At 39.8% G+C, this 24,102-nt stretch overlaps 2 long non-coding RNA genes across 2 annotated transcripts; both read left to right on the top strand.

Moving 5' to 3' along the window:
- The first annotated feature begins 475 nt into the window (after positions 1–475).
- Positions 476–11,499, top strand: LOC136012769 (uncharacterized). The gene is made up of 4 exons (XR_010611953.1): positions 476–545; positions 1,281–1,366; positions 5,009–5,092; positions 11,206–11,499. It is a non-coding gene; the product is annotated as an uncharacterized LOC136012769 (long non-coding RNA).
- Positions 11,500–15,382: 3,883 nt separating this feature from the next.
- Positions 15,383–22,643, top strand: LOC136012770 (uncharacterized). The gene is made up of 3 exons (XR_010611954.1): positions 15,383–15,546; positions 21,424–21,637; positions 22,541–22,643. It is a non-coding gene; the product is annotated as an uncharacterized LOC136012770 (long non-coding RNA).
- The last annotated feature ends 1,459 nt before the right edge of the window (positions 22,644–24,102 follow it).

Raw genomic sequence — 24,102 nt, 5'->3', positions numbered from 1 at the left:
CCTTTTAGTTCTTATGGGTAAAAGGACCTAATTCTTTCCATCTTTCCTGCTGGACTGATCACTTTTACTTTTCTCTGGAGTCTTTTATGTTAGCTAACCAACATGAACTGTGAATGTCCAGTGATTGATGTGACACTACATTGAGGCATTCTTTATCAGGTGCTAAGCAGAGTACGAGCTTTACCCCATATGTTTTGCAGCAGCACTAGCAAAAATATGGGTCACTAGCTCAGCTGCAAAATATTAGAAAACATGTGCTTTAATTTTTGTCCTTCATTTCCCCTTCCCACCCCCTACACAGGTCCTGCAAATTTTCTGACTAGTAAAAGACCTTGAGAGCTGATATGTGGAACTTTTTATGGCAATACAACTGAGTATTTGAAAGAGTTCCTCTTTTGAGAAGCAAGTAGCAGTGCTGATCTCTTTAAAACTTGCCTTCCAAGTACAAGATTACTGTTCCTCTTCCTCTTGCAGAGGACTGGGCTGATGCTTCCCTAGGAATCCTAAAAGCCTTTTGCGAAGATGTGGCTGCTTTTGGAATAATGGTAAAGCCTTGTATAATACTCAAGCTTCATTAAAAATGTGCTTCATCTCCAAAGCTTGTGAGCTAATACAGTGTAAAGGACACTGCAGGGTAATATTGATCAGTGTCATTTTTCTTTGCGTACGTCTTTCTTGTCCTCAAGCCACTTACTGAGTTATCTGAACCCTAATCTTTCTGATGCTCTGTGCACTGAACTCTAGCTGAAGTTAATGGGAGAACTGCATGCAAACTTCCAGGTTCAAGCCCTTTCTCACAAGCAGTCTCTCCTACACTTGCAGATTCTGTGATACCATGAAAGCTTTTCTGTGTGGTTGCTTTCCTCTTGTAAACAGGATCAAAGACAGCATGTCATTTTTTTTTTTTTTTTTTTTTATATTTTCATTTTATTTTGGTCTGATGTCTGGTTCCTGTCATCTTTTTCTATTCTGGCACATCGTGTATTGCACCTTGAACATTATATCTCACAGTACTTCACAGTTTGATTCCACCCTTTCTGTGTGGTACATGACACATTTGAGTACTTTTTTCCTCAGAGTATGGCATTTTGTATGATATATGCTACTCTGTTATGCTAATTGTGGTAAGACATGCTGCTAGATCCAGTGCAAATGTCCCTTTTTCAATGTTTCTCTTACGCATATGTATCCTTCACTTTCTAAGCATGCAAGTTCTGTTTTCCTAATTGATACATTTGTATGACAATTTGATAATGTAAACTCTGTTGCTCTTTTCCTAGGACACAAAAATACAGGCTTTCCGGATGATATCTGAGAACAGTCTTGAATATCTATCATCACATGAATGATGTAATGTACTTGGGTGGTAAGTACCCTAAATGTCTCAGCATCTCAACTGTTTGTATCCAAGTAATATTTTTTTCACTTAGCCCTTGTTCGTAACCCTTTGGCAGCATTAAGCAGCTGAAGAGAAAGCAAACCGTTTTGAGCTGAGGAACCTCTCTCAAATACCAAATTACACTAAATAAGGTCATTCCTGCAGTTCTCAGCAACTGCAGAAAGTAATTGGAATCTTACAGCCAAAATGATATCTTCAGAGTAATTTTCCTTGCTTCTTTCATATCTGGATTTAGCCTTTTGCCTTTCAGGAAGCAGGCAAAACCTGTCAGATGAAACACTGGCTCCTGAGAAATAAATTACATTAAGGGTACATGAGCCTAAGTTGTCAAAGATGGGTGTAAGGAGTTACTCTGAATAAGTATAGAATACAATGTAATGCTGTGGAGGGAAAAAAAGAGATGGGTTTGTATATGTAAAAAGGGTAACTGAACAGAGCTAGTGGAGTGACCTTTCCTCTGTGCATGGCATTGTTAGGGTCATTATGAAAACATGTCCTCAGCTCATGGAGAATGTGGGAAATCTAACAGAGATAGCAGAGGTTACCTGCCTTCTGTTTACTGACAAAGTGTTTGAGAGGCAATCACTGAGTTTATTTTTACTGGATTTAGTTACTTCTCTCCAGAAAGGAGTTCTAATAGCTGGGTTGGAGAAATAGAGGAGGGCTCAGACTTGGCCTACACCAAATTAAGCATTGCATCTGAATGCCAACGTTAGAAAAAACTTATCCATAAATAACAAAAGGCAACTTTGTAGCAATGAGTTTTAAATAAGATTAGGGCAATTTCTAACTACAATTAGACACATGGAATCAAGAGTACTTACTGCACTAGTTCCACAGATCACTGGCACTTGGGAAGAGTATCAGTCTAGACAAATAAGGCAAAGCAAGGACTAATTCCTCAGTCATTCAATCTCTGCTGAGGTCACAGGGAGAATCAGCTGGGCATTCCTGCTAATGCTTGCAGCCCTGTTTTAAGACAGAGATGACAAGCAAACATTTTGATCTTGAAGGCAGGGAAAACATTCCCCCAGGCAGAACTGGACACTGCTCCTATGTGGTACAGACAACCCTCATGGCTTAGTCCTTGCCCACTCTGCCAGGTTCACAGGCTGAGAAGCAAAGATGCTTTTCCCTAATTCAGAACAACAGGGACTCTTGAGTTTTTACTGACATACAGGAGTACTGCACCTCTTTCTTTGTTATCTGGCATTGCAAATGCCTTGGGCATTTGTGGTAGCTCTGTTTCAGCTGATCTCTGTGAGAGGCACTTAACAGTTACGTCTCAAGGGGGCTGAAATGTTTTAATTTGAGTAAAGTTACTGGATTTACTTACAGGAGAGAAATGGAATGGCCTGTGATATGAAAAAGGTGACCTTCAGCTCTGATTTTAAATCCTGTAATGAATTCCTATGCATAGCTATTGTAAGGGAAGATTTTGGCACAATATGCATTGTTTATTCCAATTGTGCATAGGCGCTCTAGCATGTACAAAGAGTTAAATCAGAGAAAGTAATTTTAACCAAAGATCAAGATGAAAAGCCAAGTTGCATTACAAAGATACTTAAGCAAATGTACCATATTTAATCTACTCTCATCTAAAAGCAACTTCCAATTTTCACTTTCACTTACATTTCTAATGCAGTGGTATTTATTGTCTATTGCCTACCTTACCAAATGAGCAACAATCTCTAGAGATATCTTCTCTCTGATTAGCAAATACTTGCTGCAAAATAATAGATTTACAAAATATAGATGAAGAAACTTTTATTAAAATTACATTAATGACCAAATTCTGCACACAATTACACTTGGCCATTGTAAAATCAATGAATTGTACCAGGATAATAGAGAGCAGAATTTTCCCCGACTGAATAATTTTAGCTGATTAGAAACAATGAAATGAGATATTAATATTGACACTCCCTGTTTAAAATACCCTCTTTCTGTGGACCCAGAATTGATGATTTAGGGCTCTGTAAGGAAGAACAAAGCCACTCTGCCAGCCAGCTCTGACAGCGAGACTGTATATACTCAGACAAATGGTCTCATATATAACTCCACTTCTGAGAGGTAAAAAGGAGAAGAATCGTATTCTCTCCTGCTTTGCACCAGGCCACAATTAATATTCCCCCACAATAGCTGATAATACATACCTGAGTAAGCTTTAAACTCTCTAGCTCAGGTTTTGAGAGCAATGAAGCTCCAGCAGCACAGAGTTCAATAGAGGCTAAAACCCCAAATATTTACTCTGTCACTAGCTAGCTTAGGTACCTCTTTAAGGTCAACTACAATATGAGGCTGGCTGCAGTCCAGCCAGTGGGTTTTATTACCTCCAATGCAGAGTCAGGTCTGTTAGCCTGGGTAGAGCACTGTGCTAACGTAATATACACAATACCGTATAGATAGAGAAATAAAGTGACTTTAATTCTTCTGCTCTGCAAGCTAGCTCATGGCTCCTCATTGTGTTTTGTAGTCCAAGGGAATTATATTCCTCATCTGAGGGAGTGTCTGGCCTAGGGGATAAAAAAAATCTGGGGCTAATGACTGCCTAGCTGTTTGGAAGTTTAGTTAGGGCTTTGTTGCCAGTGTTCAAACTTTCAGGCACAGGAGCAAAATGGTGCCCATGAGAGACACAAACTTGGACAAGGGGTCAGAAAGTAAGGGCTGTTTGGGAGCCCATTGCTACAAAAATGAGCTGAAGTGACTGACAAGTGCTGTGCTGCCTCCCTGTGCCAGGTGGAACAAAGCTGGGCTCAACCTTCTGCTCCTCTTCTGTTTTGAACTGTAGGGTTATGCCGCAGGAGGGTTTCTAGACTGTGTGAGCAATTGTATCTTCAGCTGTGAGATGCCATTGCCTTTAGAGATGTCTAGGATTGTTTTTTGCACAGCTGCTTTGGATAGACTACCTACCATCCCAAACAACCAAATCTCAGCAAGCTCTCCTCTGTTTTATTAGTACCACAGCCTCCCTATATATTCCTGTACCTGCGCCAGTGACTAGGTGCAGTAAGAAATCGCTGTAATTGCAAGGAGTTGTAATGATAATGTTAAAAAGGCTGTGTTGTTCACATCTTCAAATGAGTTAAATGCCTGTTTACAAATAATAGAATTATAATATCATAGAATCATGGAATCACAGAATAGTTTGCGTTGGAAGACAAGTTTAAAGCCCACCTAGTCCAGTCCCCCTGCAATGAGCAGGGACATCTTCAATGAGATCCGGTAAATCAAAGCTGCATTCAGCCTGGCCTTGAATGTTTCCAGGGATAAAGCATCTACCACTTCTCCAGGTAACCTGTTCCAGTGTTTCTTCACTTTCATTGTAAAAAATTTCTTCCTTACATCTAGTCTAAATCTACCCTCTTTGAGTTTAAAACCATTGCCCCTTGTTGTATGCTACTGAAGGATAAATGCAACAGTAAAGAGGGCTAAAACCTGAAAACAGCTAAGAAAAAAGAAACACTGACAGTCTGGGAAGACCCACTCAGAAATAAATTTCACTTTAGAAACTGCACTCCTGAATAATGTACTGGGGACCTGGAGAGATAAAGGAGCTGTAACCGTATCTATCCCTACTCTCTCTTCTGTTTTATGCCCTATTTCCAGAGACTTTGTTGGGATGAAGCAAAAAGCTGTGCCTTTATTGGAAGAATCTGGTTGTGCAGCCACTTAGTTTGGCTTTGGTCACAGGTAAGAATACTTTAAATAGGGGTTGGGGGCTGCAGTGTTCAGAGTATGGCTTGGGAGCAGATGAACTGAGGAGTTCAGTCCCCCTGACTGAGACCCCTGCCAGAGATGCCACTGCAGATATCCACAAACTGAACAATTTCCTCCTCAGTACCCTGGCAGAGAGTTATACTGTCTAAAGACCATGCCAGATGCGTGACATGGAGTGGCAGGAAGGGGCTGAGGGACAGGACCCCCGCATGCCTCTCACTGAGTATGCTGAAAGGAGCAGCTGGATTAAGATGCCTCCTTCCCTCTGCAACTCTTCTTATCCATACTGAAATCACTGAGGCAATAATATGTTGGATGTCTGAGGACTTCAGAATGGATGCCCTATTATTTCTCTCTTTTGTTTTGTTATAATACATGTGACCTTCAACTGCTTTCACACACTTTTCGCTCTGTAGAGAAAATACCATGCTGAATGGTTTAACTGTGATTTCAATACAAAACCGACCAACAAAAAGAGCACTGGGACAAAAGCAACAATACAGGCAACGACATTCAGAAGTGTAAGAAGTAAATCTAACTGCACACAAAGCAGAGTTCAGCTGAGTGTCACTGCCAAAACCCATCTTCTGTTCTCTACGAAATGAAGTTGGAAAAGAGCTAAATTGAGTACTGAAACTCACTGGGTGCATAAAAAGACACTGGGAGAAAGGGGTTGTACCTGCTCTGGAGGACTACAGGCACCTGTTTTGCATCTATGCATATTTGACAGATGGGATGCAGAAGGACCAGTCTTTCAGCTGGTGTAAAAGAGTACAGACATTTGCCTGTGCAGAGGATCTGCTCCATGGCCTGTGCTTAATTCTCCCAGGCAGCACTTTAGGAAGTAATCAGATAGTCTTTCATATCTGATTTTGAGTGTACAGCTGGAGGGAAATGCTGCAATTCCTCCCTTTTGAAACATGTATCGATAAAAACCACATCTATTTTCATTTGCTTCCTTATCTTCACCTGCTCTTCTGTCTCAGTTTTACTGCCATTTGGATTAGGTTTAGCCCTACAGATCAGGGATGGAAAATGTTGCCTGGCTGTGCTGAAAGAATAGGGAAAGACCCTTGTTTTTCTGAACAAGGTTTTGCTGTGACACACAAGTTGCTTTCAGATTCATGGGGTGATGCAGAAGCCAATGCTTCATTTGCATGCTAAGGAAGGTCTGAAAGCCTGCTTGTTCTCTGCTTGGATCACAGTAATATGCATGAGTGAGAAAGGAGGATAATAACCAGTAGCAGGAGTTGCTTTTATTAACATGTAAATGCTTTTGCATTTTTTCTTTTAAATGAAAAATTTGGAGGCAAATGTCTGCTTCCTTTGCTTATGTGTAAGAAAACATGCCCTTTGTCTGTTTCAGATATTAAAAAAGGGAGGAGATGTTTTCAATTTAGATTTTTTAATGAGAGAAAACTGAAAATGTCCACATGGGTTTGATAGAAGACAAAATGCTCCCAGAGACAATACCATTTTCCTGCTAGCTGCAGTGAACAGGGACCTTGATATTTACCTTAAATTGATGCACTGGCTTGTGCTGAGAGCTTAGCCTTATGTCTGATTGTACGGCCTCTGCTCAGGCTTGCCTTGCACGACCAATACTGCAATGCTGTGTGTGTGCAACACTTTATGTGAGATGTTTGGCAGTCACAGTCACACCACCATGCCCGCCTTTCACAAACCTTTAAAGGAATGGGTTCTTGTCCGGTGATTGTCTTGTCTGTTTGCTTGTTTGTTTGTTGGCTTTTATGAACTACAGGAATTTAAGAAGGATTTCAGGCTGGCAGGGGGAGAAACCATTAAAATGACACATTCTCAGGGACCTTCATATACAGGGCAAGGGAGAACAGTGGTCACTGTTCTGGTCAGCTTCACCACTGCAGGTTTTTCATGCTGAAATCCAGGAAACATACAGTGAAGGAGGTATTTTGCTTTATACAAAAACACGGGATCAAGGAGCAACAGACGGGAGAAACAGCAAACATTCCAAAAATAAGTGCTCAAGAATCACAAAGAATTAGAGTACCTTGTTCATCTATAGTTTGCAGCAGGAAATGAATATTTATGTCTCAAATGTTATGTTAAAACATTCTTTCTTAGTATGTATTTATATACAACCTTCCACAAAAAGTCTGTGTTCAAAAGCAGCAGGCACTGACAACCCGCCTTGCCAAAAACACAACATCTCATCAGATGCTCAGAAAGAATTTATATGAGACTTTGTGAAGTGCCTAACAAATAGCAGGCATTCTACTGAAGAAAGCATCGGCATTTCAAGATGAAGAAGTAAATCTGTTCAGTGCTTTAGGAGTTTGAAGTGACTTTAGGAGTTTAAAGTGACTTCTTTAAAAAATGTAGACTCCCAGCCTAATGCTTCCTCTGGACCCCTCTGGCTAACAAATGACTTGTTTATAACATTTCTAAATATAGATCCAGGTAACTCAGATTAAATCTCACTCAAGCCCCACTTTATGTCTAAGCAAAATAATAAAGATCTTAGTGTTCTTTGTTATAGTTCTTTGTATGTAAAGAAAACCTCTGAAAAAATCCCATATTAAAGAATATACTCATCATTTTTGTGTAATCTGAATATATAATCTTTTTTCTAAAAAAAGCCCCATCCAAAACTCCAAAACAAACAAGCAAACCCCCCCCCCCAAAAAAAAACCCAACAAAAAAACCCAACCCCCCCATTTTTTTTTTTTTTTTTACATTTTTGTCTTTTCTGTGTAATTATTGACAGCCCTACCTTATTCTACCTTATTCATTTCGAAGAAACCCAGCACCTCTGGAAGGATTCCTTGCATTTCGATTTTTTATTACCTACAACTGTAACATCCTTTGGTTTTTACTTCATTCTTTTTGTTTACTTAATCAGTTTCCCAAACTTTCTAACTTCTAAATTTATATCCATTTCTGTCAAGTTGCCCTTTTTTTCATTACCTCCTTCCACTGCCATGCACACATAGAGATCACAAATATATTTTAGCTTTTGTAGGTGCTTTTATTCTCTCTGCTAAAGTCACGTTGTTTTATAACTAACATCACCTAATTTTTCATCTGTGGGATGGTAAATTTTTGGCCATCAAATAAAATATTTAATCAGTTCTCCCAAATTATTCATACGTTTTTCCAGTTCTATCAGCCTATAGTTGTTTTCAGCTTTATGAACCTGTCTCTTTTAAATCCCCAACCATATTTATTACTGATTTGAGGTTTATTTTCAGTCTGCACATAATGAATGTAATTAAGTCATGACGACTTGCTCCTAAAAAAATCTTTGTTTTTAGTGCTTAGATCAGTGCCCTTTTATCTGCCAACATGAAATCAAATTTATCTTTCCATGACACTGTTTTTTCGAGTTAAGAAATAGTCAGTATTAATTTATATTTTTGTTAGAGATTCCAAGGTAGTTTTTGTACTGACAGATCTCTGATTATATATCACTCACATCGAGATGTCAACTTCTCAGCTTTTTTCCCCTTATGTAGGACAGGCAGGTTTCTGAGGAGCTGTTGATGCTGCTCTGAAATGTGGTATGATGGTAGGAACTACTGGTAGTTCATGCCCTGCCTTGCACTATGCTGGCTAGAAAATTGATCCATAAACCTTCAAGATCACTTGCACAGGGCTTTGTCAGTGGCTCAGACATGAGTATTTTGTGGAATTTGAGCAGGTATATAAGATGATGCTCTTGTCCTTTGTGCTACAAACCATGATCTGTCATACAGCTTGTTCCCTAGTGATTGGTCCCTGCTGCCTTGAATCTGCAACAGTGATGTTTTCCAGGTGTGTTTTTTTCCAAATATCCCTCCTCTGTGTTGTGTGAAGTCCCTGTCTTTCTTTCAGTAGTTCCTTCATCTGTCTGGTTCCAAAGCACACCAGGCAAATGATTTATATATAAATACTCGCTGCAGAGTCTCATTTCTTCAGTAATCTGGGAGGGATTAGCTGCTTGATGATTTCAAGCACTGGTTCTGATCAAAGACCTGCTAGTCATGTCCAGATGGGTCTCACAGAAACACTGACAAGCCGATCAGTAGGCCTGATAGGAGAAGAGAGACTGCCCCTACAGCCTTCCCAAAGGGCAAAACTTGTATAGATAACACACACACATGCATATGCATGTAAATGATCTCTCAACTCACCTTCTTCAACTGTACTACCTCTGAGCACAGGCTCTGCAGCTTACCCTTCAGAAACTCCCATGTTAGCTGCTCTCTTTGCTGGGCTCAGCTGTTTCATTCAGCTTTTTGATTCTGACTAAAGTTATTTCAATGGCTAAACAGAAGGAACAATGCGTGCAATGCCCTTCTGGATTATACCAAGTTATGAACTGTGAGTGATGGTGCAAACAATAATATACATGTATCATATCGAAGTGAAAGATGGTCCCAGTGATCACAACAGATAGGCAGAGGATAAACAATCACCAGAAGTAACCTTGTTGGCTGAAAGAAATATCTGGTTTCTACTAAATCCAAAAGTACAAAAGAACGTTTTCAAGTTTTCTGACAGATGGAAATGTCTTAGGGAACCTGACGCAAAGCAATTATGGATGCTCAAACACAACAAAGATTTTGAACATGAAAAGAGAATACTAAAAGGATTTTTATACTTGACAGCTCATTTCATTGTATTCTCTTTTTATATTAAATTATTAAAGAGAGATATATCAACGTGTGTATTTTCAGTCCCTTTTTGCCAGTTTAGCTTATTGGAAAAGTTTAACATTTTCCAACAAAATATCTTCAGAATATTTCATAAATGTTGCAATTTGCCAAGTTTTTTCCTCAGTAAATCATTATGGGTCATAGCCTCTGAAGGGCTACTCTTTCTCTCTCAAATGAAGCTTCCTTAATTAAATAAAGTACTGACAGTGGGACACAGATAAGAGAAGCTGCTAATCGTCTTTGAAATATCTTTGAACCCTCATCTGTATTACACCACTGAATTCAACAGTACCATGATTTTCAAAAGGTTTATGCCTCCAAGACTTTAATAGTATATTAGAATAAAATAGACATCTAATTCCAGTATCGATGATTCTTTCCTTTTGCTGAAGGTATTTAGAAACATGCTGTAGCCTTGGGGGGTACAAATCAATTTTTACACTGCTTAATGATTATGACTTTTCAAAGTTCTTATGGATCACTTTGTGTAATATGTTCTGTAGATCACAGGCATCTGTTCTGAGCTATTCGTATAGGCCACTGCTATAATATTGACAAGGATCTCTTGAGAGAAAGCAAGTCAGCCTATCTCAAGAGAAGAGTCTAAGTTAAGAACATTAACATTTACCTGGAAATACCCATCTCTCTTTGTTGAATGCAGAAGCAGCTTGGAGACCAGCTCAGCCAAAGGCTAAACATTTGGATTGCTAAAATTAGGTGAGATAAATCTCACTGCAGGAGCTAAGTCTTGCTGCACAGTCAATGAAGAAGCAGGAGAAAAGAGACCATTAGGAGCTGGTGTCCCTCCATCAGTTGGGTGGAAACTTCACAAGTCTCACTTAAGCATCTACACGAAATGGTGTGATTTAAATGCTCAGAGCAGGATACCTATGTGATTAAGCACTTATGCACTCTACCAGGACTCACAAAGAGGCTTACAATGGCACACTGTGCTGAAGTTGTCCAGTTCTCCAGGAATTTGGTAAGGCAGGTTTGCTATATATATATATATATTATATATATATATATACACATATACATGTACAGAGACACAGCAGAGTTAAAATTAACTCAAATTGTCATGTGCTTCTGTTGGGGGAACTATTATCTGCTCTTCTCTACTCTATGAGTTATTATATTCTGCCTAAATGCAGATTATGTGCAGGAACCAGAACTTTTATTTGACTCAGAGGTGCTGTGTACTTTCCTGGTGCTATGATAATATACAAGGACTTGCATGCAGCCAAAATATGTTAATATTGCTAACTGATATTTAATTTCTCTGTAGGAAGTCTGCGCATAGCTTCTCACAAGCACTCTCATCCCTGTCACATGGATCTTCACCGTTAACATGGCTCTAAGCAAGAACAAAAAAAGACCTTGTTTTAAATTTATGTTTCCTTCTTCTAGCATCCTGGCCAGCTGCAGCTTCTGTTTACTGCTTGACAAACCCTTGGAGTACTGGAGGAGCAGCTGAGCTATCAGCAAGAGCTGGAAAAGCTGGACATTACTGTAACTCACAACTTGATGTGTGCTCCCTGTGGGTGGTTGCTCACCAGAGAAATATTGGGTGGGATACGCATTATTTGCAGAAACTGTATCATGAGTGAAAAAAGGAAAGTTTACAAAACACAATTTAAAATGTCTCTGACTGCCTTTACAAAGGTATTTTACTAGCTTCCCCAGGAATTAATTGTGACTGAAGTGAGCAATCTCTGGTCTTTTTTCTTAATTAAATAAACCATTTTCAGATAAGTACCAGTTATGGGTGCTAGTTTTGCAGTGAATAGTGAGGTGCAGGTAGATTCACACCTTCTGTGTTGTCACTTTGGTAATCTTTCACAAAGCTTTTCACTTTTCTAAAACTGGATATGTGAATTCTTATGCAGTATCGCAGCTAACTGCAAGGGCCAGCCTGTTCCCACCAGTTCTTTTTCATTTTGCTGAAGATAGAGATGCCCCAACCTCTCCGGGAACCATGTGCCAGTATTTGATAACCTTCACAATAAAAAAGTTTTTTCATGTGTTCATACTGCCTCTGATCTTGTCACTGGGCACCACTGAGAAAAGCCTGGCTTTCTCTTCTGTGGAGGATTAGCTTGTCGAAAAAAGGTCAAAGGTCACGCTCCCATCAACGAGCTGAAACAAGACATCTGTGTGGAACATGATGCAAACCTCTCACGCCAGATAATGAGGAAATGAAGGACACCGGCAAACAGCAACATACTATGACCAATCACAGCCAAGGCCACTAAGTGATAAGTGCATGAGAAGGAGGATGGTGGGGGGGTGTACGGTGTAGCTGCAAAAATGTAGAAGCTACAAACCAATGATCTTGTAACATGCAAAAGCTGTAAGCCAATGATCTCTCTGTAACCAAACTATAAACATGCAAGCAAGGTATATAAGTATCCATCTGCTTAGCAATAGATGAGACTTGTTGGTCATCATCTGATGAGCTCGTCTCCCGGCGATTCCCACACTCTTCTTTACACCTTCCTTTGAGGTATACATTATCAAAATCCCTCCGAGCCTTCTCTTCTCCAGGTTGAACAGTCCCAGCTCTCCCAGCCTCTCCTTGTGTCAGAGATGCTGAGGCCCTAAGTAATCTTTGTGATCCTTTGCTGGACTCTCTCCACTAAGTAGAAGTGAAGGATCATCACCCTTGACCTGCTGGCAACACTTTTCCTCGCGCAGTCCAGGCTGACACTGTCCTTTGTTGCAAGAGCACATTGCTAACTCAGGATCTACTTGTTGTACACCCACGTCTTTCTTTGCAGAGCTGTTTTCCAGCCAGTCATGTGCCAGTGGGTACTGGTGCATGGGGTTATTCCATCCCAGGTGTAGGATTTGGCAGTTGTCTTTGCTGAAGTTCATGAGGTTCCTGCTGGCCCATTTCTCCAGCTTGTTGAGGTTTCTCTGAATGCCAGGACAGCCATCTGGTACATCAACAACTCTTCCCAGTTTTGTATCCTCTGCAATCTCACTGAGGATGTGCCCTGTTCCATTGTCCAGGTCATTAATGAAGACGTTACAGAATTTTGGAACAGTATTTGACCCCTAGAACACACTTCAGTGTGATAGACTTTGTGCCAGTTATCACAGCACTTCGAAATAGGTAGCTCATCAAGTTTTCAATCTGCCTCACTGTCTATTTATTGTGCCTGTGCTTCATCAGTTTGTCAATGATGATATTAGAAAGTGTTGAATGCCTTGCTAAAGTCAACTTCTGCTCCCTCTTCATCCACCAAATTAGTAATTTCTTTGTGGAAGGCTGTCAGGTTGCTAACATATTCATTACCCTTCATAAATCCATGCTGATTATGCCAAATCACCTTAATATTATTTGAAATGGTTTCTGGGATTATTTGCTCCACCACCTGCTCAAGAATTGAGATCAGGCAGACCAGACTGTAGCTCCCTGGATCCTCCCCTTGCCCTTCCACAAGTGACATTTGAATTCTTCCAGGTCTCAGAAATGTCCCCTCAGTCATGATGACCTCTCAAAGATAATTTAGAGTCTGCCCACAGTGAGATATCCAGCCCACCTCCATTACACTTGTGGGTGCATCGCATTAGATCCCATGGACCTGTGTGTGTTCACTTTGTTTTAACATTCCCTAACCTTATCCTCCTACACCAAAGGAAAATCTACCTTGCTCCAGACTTTACCAATGGTCACAGGGGCTTTGGATTGCTGAGGATGAATGTTACCAGTAAAGACCAAGCCAAAAAAAAGACAACCTTGGCCTTTATATTATTTGTCACCAGATTCAGCATTGGTCTGAATTCAGCAGTGGGCCCCCATTTTCTCTACTTTTCCTTTTGCTGCTGATACACCTACAGAAACTCTTCTTATTGCCCTTCTCAGCCCTCGCCAGATTCAAACCCATGTGGGCTTTGGCTTTCACTGCCTTGTCTGTGCATGATTGGACACTGTCTCTAAATACCTCCTGGGTCACTTGCATTTCCTTCCACCTCTTGTGTCTTTCCTCTGTATGTGAATTTCGTCAGGGGCTTCTTACTCATTCATACAGCTGTCCTACATCTTTTACTTGATTTTATGCTTGTTAGTATTGACCGTTCTTGAACTTGGAGGAAGAGATACTTGAAAATCACATTGTTTCTCTAGATCCCTCTTCTCTCCAAGATTGTATCCCATGAGACTCTTCTAAACAGACCTTTGAACAGGCCAAAGTGTTGGCTCCTAAATTCCAGGATTATGATACTGAATTTGCCTTGCTTCCTCCTCTCAGGACCATCATCTCATGGTCACTGCAAAGCTGCTCCAGACCTTCACATCACCAACGAGTGCTTCCATTTTTGCAATATCAGATCCAGCAGAGTTTTCCCCCATCTTGGCCTCTTCCTTTGCCTTGCCTTCCCTTCCCTTTCTTTCCCTTCCTCCTTCACTTAATGCAAAGCTGCTATATTTAATCCAATGTAGAACACATTTCTGTTGTTTTACTTATATTATTTATTTTTACAAGTTAGATGAACAGTGGAGCTATTTGGTCTGAGGAATTTTCCAAGTGAGCCTTTCCTAAGCAGATTTGAGTACCAGGGGCTATGAACACAGATCTTTTACAGACTGATTGGTACATTAATCCAGATTATTTTATGAATTTTGAAATCTGTTTTTGTATCTCATTCAGATAAATCTTCAGCTGAAGTGAATGGAAGTTTAGCCTGTGTAACAAATGGGTAATAAATGAATAAGACCTTCAGGATCTGGCATGCTAATGATTAGAATTGAAAACTACTATAGCTCTTTCCATCTTCAAAGTGCTTCACGAACATTAACCATTCTAATTAATTTCATTTAGAGATGTTCCTGCTGTATCTTTTCCTCTGCTGAACACTGTAGTACACTTAGTGCTGTATTGTAATTCAAAGGTTGTTATGGTAAAGATTTTGACAAGAACAGAGAATCCCTTGTGAAAATTTGTAATTGTGCTAATTACGTCAGAAATCGGATGTCAAGCTTATCTTTGAAAAGGATCCTAGTACATGCCATAGGTATACCAACTCTCTCAGTAGAACAGCTAGGTTTGGTCAATCCACAGCTACCTTCGGCATGTGCCCACTGTAGGGGTAAATAGATTTATTAACCTGAAAAATTGATTGAAAGCCACGTTAATGTTCAGTCTCAGGCTGAGAAAATGCAGAATAGGAAGAAAAAGAACCCTAGTTAACTATCCTACTACTACCAGTCAACTTGTCAAAGGCAGATAAAGCAGGACAGAAGAATGGCATATGATTGTAAGACAGCGAGGCATCTTTGTTTCATAATTTTGCTATCTGGAGATGCATTATTCAAAGTGTTATCTTGTTAGTCTATCTTACTAGGAGTTACAACAGACAGTTTAACAGATGCATAACAGTCATTTGACAGATTGGTCCAACTTCCTCACCGTGGGGAACTGACTGCCAGTTTTGGGACTTCCATGGAAGCCTCTTGCTTGTGGTGGGGGTAGACTGTGAATGTAACTGCTGGGCTACCCAAGGGTACAACATGAGATGCTCTTCTGCTGAGCCTTGCTGGCTGCCTGAACGGCTTTTCTTCTTGCCCTTTCCTCAGGCAAAGCTATAAAGAATTACCTTTCGGAAGCTGGGCATTCAGCATGTAAGTGGCTGTGCTAGGACACTCTGGAAGTGTCCATGGGAAGGTATCCATCAGTGCTGGAGCAACTGTGTGAGCATGTTGCATGTGGAAAATGTAATTTGGATGTCAAACTAGGACATCTAGAGGTGAGTACAGTTTTTTAGGTACACCTAGTAAAAGCGAGCTTAATATACACTGTTTCTTGTAGGTATTGAGGAGAATGTGACAAGAAGGTAATGTGCCCGGTGCATGTGATATGCATAGAAAATTCACCAATAAGTAAGGACTCTTGGCCTATGGAAATGGTACTAGTGGAAGGAAGTCCAGACCTCCAGTGTACTGCTACCCAGTCATACTGCTTTGCATTATTACCCTTCATAGCCACCTTCAAAAGTCCTAATTGGAGGGCTACAAAAGGGAGCAAGCTAATGACTTGGGGGTGATCAGAGAGCTAGCAGTCTCCATCCCAAATCTCTCATTTGTAACAGTTTCAGCTGATCCCTACTGAATAACCCCATCTCTTTTTAACAAGCCCAAATATTTCCCTGGAAATTGAGAACAACGTTACAAGCTGGAGGATAACTTGAACTTTTGAGAGAAATTCATCATCTATGGAAATGAAAGCTCTGGTCTACACTAACTTATATCAATACTGCATTGTGCAGACATCTGTTTCTATGGTAGTGGCATATACCTAGAATGACCAAATACAGAATTGTATGATTAAGCATTTTTTATGTACCAATGGATATCTGACATTTAGTAGCATGCAGCTGTAGTTCCCAGGGGCTCCTACAACAGCCTTTCTGATTTCTTTTTGTAAGATGAGTGGAGAATCAACCAGATGTGCTTGTAGGAAAAAAGATCTGAATTTAACATTGTTTTTTAATCATACAGTGGCATTTAACAGAAGATTATATCCCTGAAATGGTAAATTCAGAATAAGGAAAAATTCACTTAAGTATTAATCATCATTACTAAATGATAGATATTTTCTGAACACTTCCTATAGAATCTTTTTACATTTCTAGAGAATCCTACTATTTTAATTGCTGTTCCTTTTCTTTTTTATATCACTGTTAAACTCCTTAACTAATGGTGCCACTCTGGTCAAGAATCTTAGGCTCTGCATTTGGGACCCAAATACTACTTTGCTCATGATCCACAGTGGGTTTCTTCTTGTTCATGCATTGATACTTATCAGTGTGCCAAATATGACTAAATCTTTGTTGCTGGTGTTATATAAATTTCTTAATATAACTACCTTTTCTCCTTAATTTCTGTATTCTTCTGAAGTGTGGTTTTATGGAAGTATGTTGTTAACCAGCAGAATATAGACCTTCTGTACTGCTGTATGCATTTTTCCAATGAGCCCTGATGCAGTTAAAGACCAAATGACTGTATGGAGCCTGACTTTTAATCACAGATATATGCATTTTTATGAATCTCATAAAATCGATAAAAATCGACTTCACTACTTCACAAGAGCAATGAAGTGGGCTTGGACAAATGTCGGGTGGGTCAGTGCCATGGTTCCAGGTTTGTAATTCACAGTCCTATGCTGGTCTGTGGCATCCACAAGGTTCCCCAGTAGTTGTTCAGGTTCTTCTTTTTCCTTGTTTTTCTCTGGGGTGTGTGCCCTTGGAGTGTGTCTGTGAATTCTGTATTTTCCCTAGTTTCAGGATTGGGCAGAAAATACCTCCCTTGTGACTCATCCCTACAAATCCTGCTGTTTTTTTCCTGTTTGTACTCTTCAGACAGTTAAAGTTCATGGGCTTATGCTAACAGCTCTGCTAACTAGCCCCAACTCATGCTAGTGGTTACAAGCCCTCAGAAAAAGACTTGGTGTTGCGGAGAAGTTGCTGACATCTTGCATGGCTTGTCTGATGCCACAGGATAAAACAGAGGATAGAAAACTGGAACTCAGAGTTGATGTTCTGCGGTCTGGAAAGTACAGCACAGATAGAGGAAAAGTTTCAAACAGCTAAAATCTACCTGTGTGCTCTGGGAATCAAATGATACCTGGGAATTGCTGCTGTGGTATAAGTAAGGCAGATCAGCTTCCATGTGATTGTGTAGAATGACTTTAAACCAATGAATTTCACCTGTTAGTATTTTTCACACCCTGCTCAATTTGCTTGCACCAAGAATCCATTCTCAGACCTTTAGGGGTTGTTCTCAAGCCCCACAGAGTTATCTTGAGTGAAGGACGCACCGTCCCCTAAGATCCATCAGTGCAGCTTTACTAGCACTAAATACACTCCCCACCATTGCCCCTTCAAGATCCTAAGATGATTGGCATTTTAATGTTTCACCCTGATTCCTCTGAAGATGTGATTTAGCGTGTAGAATATATAGTGCAAAAGTATGTTTAAATTGTAATAAAAGATGTTTACTGTACTTAGTTGTCATAAGTCATTCTATTAAACTGTTGCAGAATATTAACAAGGGATATGATAATATCACCATATAAAATTCATATACATTTTTTAGCAGTTGTAAAATGTGTTATAATTATTTAATAGCTTTGCAACGGGTTGTGTTTGATAATTAACTGCTGTGGCTGTGGATAAGGAATTGTGCTGCTATTTTAACTATCTGGAAAAGACAGAACAGCCTCAGCCTAACCTGACAATTACCCATGAAAATGATCAGGTGGCAAAAAATTCTTGTTATTATTTTCCCACCCCCCGGAAAAGCAAACATAGGGCAAAGCTAGGCTACATCTTCCGAATGTGCTTATTTTGTTTCCACAAACATATGGATTAGATTACAGGAATGCTCTCTACTGAGGGACTGCATCTTTAAAAAAAAAAAAAAAAAACACTTCAGAAACAGCAGAAACAGGTTTTATAATCCTTCTTTCCTGCTAGTTAATTGCAAACTTAGTGTAGGAGAGCAGAAAGGGGTGGAATAGTATTGGTCATGACCTACGAGTCACATTTTCTAAAGTATTTAGACAGATGTTTAGGTGTGAAGTCCCACCATGGGCAGTGAAGCTCCATTCTTTTACATCCTGCAAATCAAAAAGACAGTGGTACCTCAAAAGAAAACTTGGAGAATACAGACACCAGAATGTGCAACTTGAAAATCCCCACTCAGCTCTAATCCAAACTTTGAAAAGCCTCACAAGCTGCCTCTAGAGGTACCTCAGTTTTCAACCTATAAATCCCCAAGAGCCTCCTGTTTTGCTTCTGTGCCTGCTCAGAGGTGCTCAGGACGGACAGGATTGATGACAAATGTAGCTCTCACTGAAGTCCATGCAGACGGTCTTCCCCTCCAAGACGTTCAGCCTTATCAGGCATTCTTAGAGACTACTTATGGTATGCCTAAGATGTATCTATGAAAAAAGTACAGCAGTGGCTGCTGCTTTCCTTGAAAATGTGCACAGAATGGTCTCAAGTCTGATCATTCATCTGGCTATGGGAGACACAGATTCAACTCACTCCCCCAGCTGAAGTAGCTCAAGCCTATCTATCTTCTTCCCCCTATGTCTGAGAGAAGGACTGAAGTTCTCAGTGCCATTTCACCTCTAGCACTCAGATATGACCAAAAACCCATTTAAAATACCAAATTCTCATTCTGAGTGTAAGGATGAAAGTTGAAATCAATGATAAATATAGAGGATGACAGCTAAAGTTTACTTGCATTTTGGTGCCTAATTCATTTTGACAGCCCATTTAAAACAGCTGAAGAACTGCCTGTATGGAAGACTGTTCCTTATACAGTGATATTGCAGGTGCTTTTGATTTCAAGTTCTCTCTGCCAAGCTAATGGAGACTTTATGGAGTAGATGTCTCAGTAGTGGACTCATGGCTCCATCTGTACATGTTAGAAAAGCTGACATTTGGAACAGAAAACCACTTTGGGGTGGACAAGTATTGGCATGTGTTTCAGAGAGGAAAGGGCTATTTGGGGATAATAGCCTCCCTGCTTCCTTTTTCTGAACGCTGTGGAACAGCTGGACAAGATGGAAGCTCTGTTTCCCCTTCATTGTGTGCATGATTTGTAGCTCTTTTAGTTGTTGTGAAGGTCACCTAGTATGCAATGGTGTCTATTTTACCTTGGTATTTGGTCTCAAGTAGTTAAATAAAATAATCAATACCAGATTATTGAATAAAAATCTGTCAGTAAACAGACTAAAATCCTGCTCTACCTCTTTACATCTGGCCCTGCCATTAGCTACAGCTTACAACGGATCAAGTCTCTAACAATATGAGCTTACTTTGAGTGTTTTTTCTGAAAAGACTTAATCTTGCTTTTTATTTGCTACCTGACAAAAGCCAGTGGAGAACCTCAGGACAGAATTTGACCAAAGAAATAAAAGGTGAGGCAAAGAAAGACAGGGGGGTAAAGTCACCCTTCAGCCACCAAAGCCAGGATGTTCCTTTGCATGATGCTTTTCTGGAAGACCATTTCCGTAGCTGATCTAGCACTATGCCTTCTCTGCCTGCCTGCCAGCTCTGCTGTGATTCAGCCCCATAAACCAAAACGTGAGACTTTAAAGCAGCTAATAAAGCCCTTTGTAACAGGAGAGGGAGCTCTCACAACACCGATGGAGAATTTTTGAGGGTGCTGTTCACCAAGGAAAGCAGAGGACAGAAACTTGTCTTTGTTTTCACTAAGGAGAATGGAGGTACATAATCATGTCCCTATATCAGCTCATGGGAGGCAATCATAGTTTAGGTTTCCTACACCACAAAAAAAAAAAAAAAAAAAGACTTGGGATTTTAATATAATTATTTAGGAACTATAGGTATCCATATAAACAAAACATGCAAATCGTTTGGCCCCTGTCTGTACTGTAACTCATGGGCAAGCATCCACATATGAAAGGAGAAATCTCATGACTTTACTCCTGGGGTCAGCCGAGCTACTCCAGTACTGCTGCTGACCAGGGCACAATGTGTTACCCAGCACCAGTGTCCCCAGTGAGGTCCAAGAGGGCAGTGAAACGCAAATGAACCCCTTAGCTCCCTGGACTTGTTCTGGGAAGACTTACTGAAGGAATCCTAGCACAACTGTCATTTGCTTTTCCTCATCCCCTCATTTCCTCCAAAGCCCAGACCAAGAGGCTCATTTTACATTTCCAGAATTAACGTCCTTTGTGCTGACTTAGATAAAGAGTTAACATAAATAATTAATTAATGTTTCCAACCAGTTAATATATTCAAATCCCATTTTTTAAGAAAAATGAAGAAATAAATTATTTCATTTAGTAAAGAGGTTTACAAATATTAATCTTCTCATAAATTTTATTCCTAGAAATTCCAAGAAAACAACAGTCCATGTTGTGCTTTCAGCCACTGGCAGAACCTTTTCTGCAATCAGAAGCCTTTGTGTCTTTAAAATGTGTTATTTGTGAGCTAGCTTTGATCTGTAATTACTGCTGTACTTTTTGTTTAATAAGAAACAGTATTTTTGTCACTGTTTAATATTTTTGAAAGCATGCACGAGTTGGAACCAACATCTAGCTCTTAGAAGCTGTCAATCTTCCTGTAAAATCTTTGTTTTATGGAGACATATGATAAAATTCCTAGGTGCTTTGGTAACCAGCAAGAAAACACATGTGCACTTCTTCCCTGTACTTTGCCTATACCCTTTCTACAGAAATTTTCTTGTACAATGTAGATATTATTCCCTTTCTCTTTGTATTTGTGTGCTCAAATGAAAAAGACAATACTGACAGCACCGCTACAGAGAAATGAGAACATAAGAATGTCTAAGACCCAGTCCTGCTCTCATTTGTGAGGATGTAAAAAACAAGCTTCTCCATTCACTGCAGCTAGCATATTATTGAATTAGGCCATAAGCTTGCACCACAATCAGTGCATGTTGTAGACTGTGCCAAAGGACATCATTATTAGTGTCAATGAAGCTCTCCTAGGATACCTAAGCTTTTTCATTGGGAATCTCTGTATAATTTCCAGAAGCCAAGGAACGTGTCACTAGAAAAAGAATAAAGCTGAAAGACTCATAATGCTAGTTTGAAGCTAACCCTTTTCACTTGTCTTATATGACAGGAAAAGCAGTGAGTCATAATCTGTCATAAATCTGAGGAATGACAAGTGAAGTCAGAGGGATTCTTCAAATGAAGATCAAGAGCAGAAAATTTTTGTAGAGCTACACACAGAAATGTGATTAAAATGGTATACAACCTGCTAAGACAGCAAACCGCATTTATACAACAAACTGAAGCAACAGAACATCGCTGTCACGAGTGATATTAATTCCCAGGTAATTTTGATTAGGTTACCACTTTTCCAGCAGACAGAAAATTCACTAAGGCGTGTGGTTCTCATTGTCCTAATGACACTTGTGAAACTCTTTTGGCTTAAGAAAACGTTGCAAACCTACAGATTAGTTACTCTCATTTACCAGTAGCGCAGGAGTCAGAGCAGTTGCATGAAATGTGGAAGAAAGTGTTACCAGTTCCTTCTTCTATCTGAAAGGGTTGAATCCTTTATCAGAGGTTTCTAAATGCCACTCCACTAGGGATTTCCTGATGCTGTTTCATCCTGTAAAAATAATTATATACAGGCTGGAGCAGGTATCAGAATGTGTCTCCTGAGCTGGTCAGCTGCACTCCAGTTGAAGATCCAGACTCATTGCTTTGCTATTTCTCTCAGTAAGTGTTTATATGTCATATATGAAGTAGAACAACACCAGTAAGAGGGGAAGATGAAACCACATTTCAACAAATGCTTCATCCTAGCAGTTGAGGACTTCCCTGTGGAAAAGCCTGATTCAGATCCTCTCCCTTCTTCTTCAGCAAGAAGCTCTGACTCAAGGAGAGGTTTTCATTGCTGGGCACTGAAGATGTGACTCTATAAAATACATCACTAGTTATTTGGCATAACTGCCTAGCCAGAAGAAGAAGACACTCATCTGAGGGGAGTGGGATGAGAGTTTCTACTCCAGAGCAACCACTTGGTTCTGCAAGGACAACAAGGCAGCTCAGTATTTGTCCAGTCTCGTGGATGGTAGATTACGGTGTTTCTAGTTTGCTCATGGGGGAGCTGAATCTGAGTCATTCAAACTCGTTATTTATGCTCACAGAACTTAAGTTTGGGTAAAATAGAGATGATATTTTCTGATCGTTTTCTAAATGTAGGTCATCACCACCTTTGTTTCTTACAGGCTCTGAGGCTGAGCTTCTTGTTGTCAACGAAATAACAACCCAGCAAGAAAAAATAAAACATTTTCAGTCTGCGTCTCCTGGAATATTCTTTCCAGTTCTTCAATGTGCCAGCCAAAGGTAAAAATCAATGATTTCTGTGGCTTTAGTTTTGATTAGGTGTTACAATTCTTCCATGCAGGCTCTCTTAGAAAAGGAGATCTAGCCTGTTACCTTGTTGTAAAATTGATGTCTAATCTTAAAGTAGAGAACGAAACAACAAAACTGAATGAGGAACTGAGAAAGTAAAATGTAGAGCAGGTGAAGGATCAGAATTTATGTAGACTTAAAACTGATTGTTAAGAAGGAATTTATTGAACCTTATAAAATCCTCAACTGCATGCATAATATCCCTGTAGTTTACCATTTTCTTTAATATAAACTAAAGAATTTTAAATATGGAACAGATGGTAAGAAACAAGTTTTCTGTACTAAGAACCGTAAGTGCATCTTCCTGCAGAAAGGTTGTTAGAACAGTTTCTATGGGGAGTAAAATATTCTAACTTGTATTTTATCTGTGTGGAAAATACAGGAGGGAAGTTTCGGCCACTGAAGTTTGTACTAATTTCTGAACTGCAAAACCCATGACTGCCTAATGGATCACTTACTTAGTGAGACAGAGATGTTCAGTTCTGGAAGAAATAAGCAACTGCAGAACTGGACTGTGGTGAGTGCTGAGGCTTGCCTGGTCCCTGTGAAACTAGGAGGAACAGAAAACAAGTTTAGCAAAATTAAGTGTGCAGTCTTTTGAAAGACAGCCATTTTGGTTTCTCTTTGTTTATTTGTTTTTACCTTCATAGCTTCTTTTCTAGTGTATCTAAAATCCCTTTTTAGCTATCCCTTTGGATTTGTGCATTTGGAGATCCTATTAGTATTCCTAAGATAGCATTTGGTACACATGGAAAGTAGTCTCTGGACTGCCTAGCTAAACCTCTCATTCAGAAACATTGTTCAGACCTATTTCTGGTGAGATTCACTGAAAAATTCTTCTGACTGATGAGCTGCATCGTGTGGTCATAGAATATGAAAAGAGGAAGAACTTTTGAGGTAGAACCTAAGGGTCTGCAAGATGGAAATGAAGTTACTCCTAAACAACTGTATAGTCTGTGAAGGTAGCTAAATACCTCTTCAGGTTGCTCAGGCAGTTTAGGATTGAAATTCTTCTTTGGAGGTGTCTTTCTCCCTTCACCGTGTATGTTACCCTATGGCATAAAAACTTGTCAAAAAGCCTAATCCTGAGCTCATTTACACTGTCATTATTTCAGATTTATATTATCGTAACAAAAAAAAAAAAAAAAACCGTGGAATGGTGATAATCAGTGCAGTATTTCCAAATGGAGTTACAAGCTAATTCTGCTTCTTGTGTCAGGATAAATCAGGCGGGCGGTGTGTGTGTCTGGGGTGTGGGGTGTGTGTGTTAATAGTGATTCCGGTGGTATTATTCTGGTTTTCTAGTGGTTTAGTTGAGACTAATTTGAGCCTGTGTCCCAGGAATTGGTAGTGTATGTGTATTTTAAATGAAGAA

The sequence above is a fragment of the Lathamus discolor genome, chromosome 4, assembly GCF_037157495.1.
Source record: "Lathamus discolor isolate bLatDis1 chromosome 4, bLatDis1.hap1, whole genome shotgun sequence".
NCBI lineage: Eukaryota > Metazoa > Chordata > Aves > Psittaciformes > Psittacidae > Lathamus > Lathamus discolor.
The sequence above is the reverse complement of the archived record's forward strand: the minus strand, read 5'-3'. Positions and strand labels throughout refer to the sequence as shown.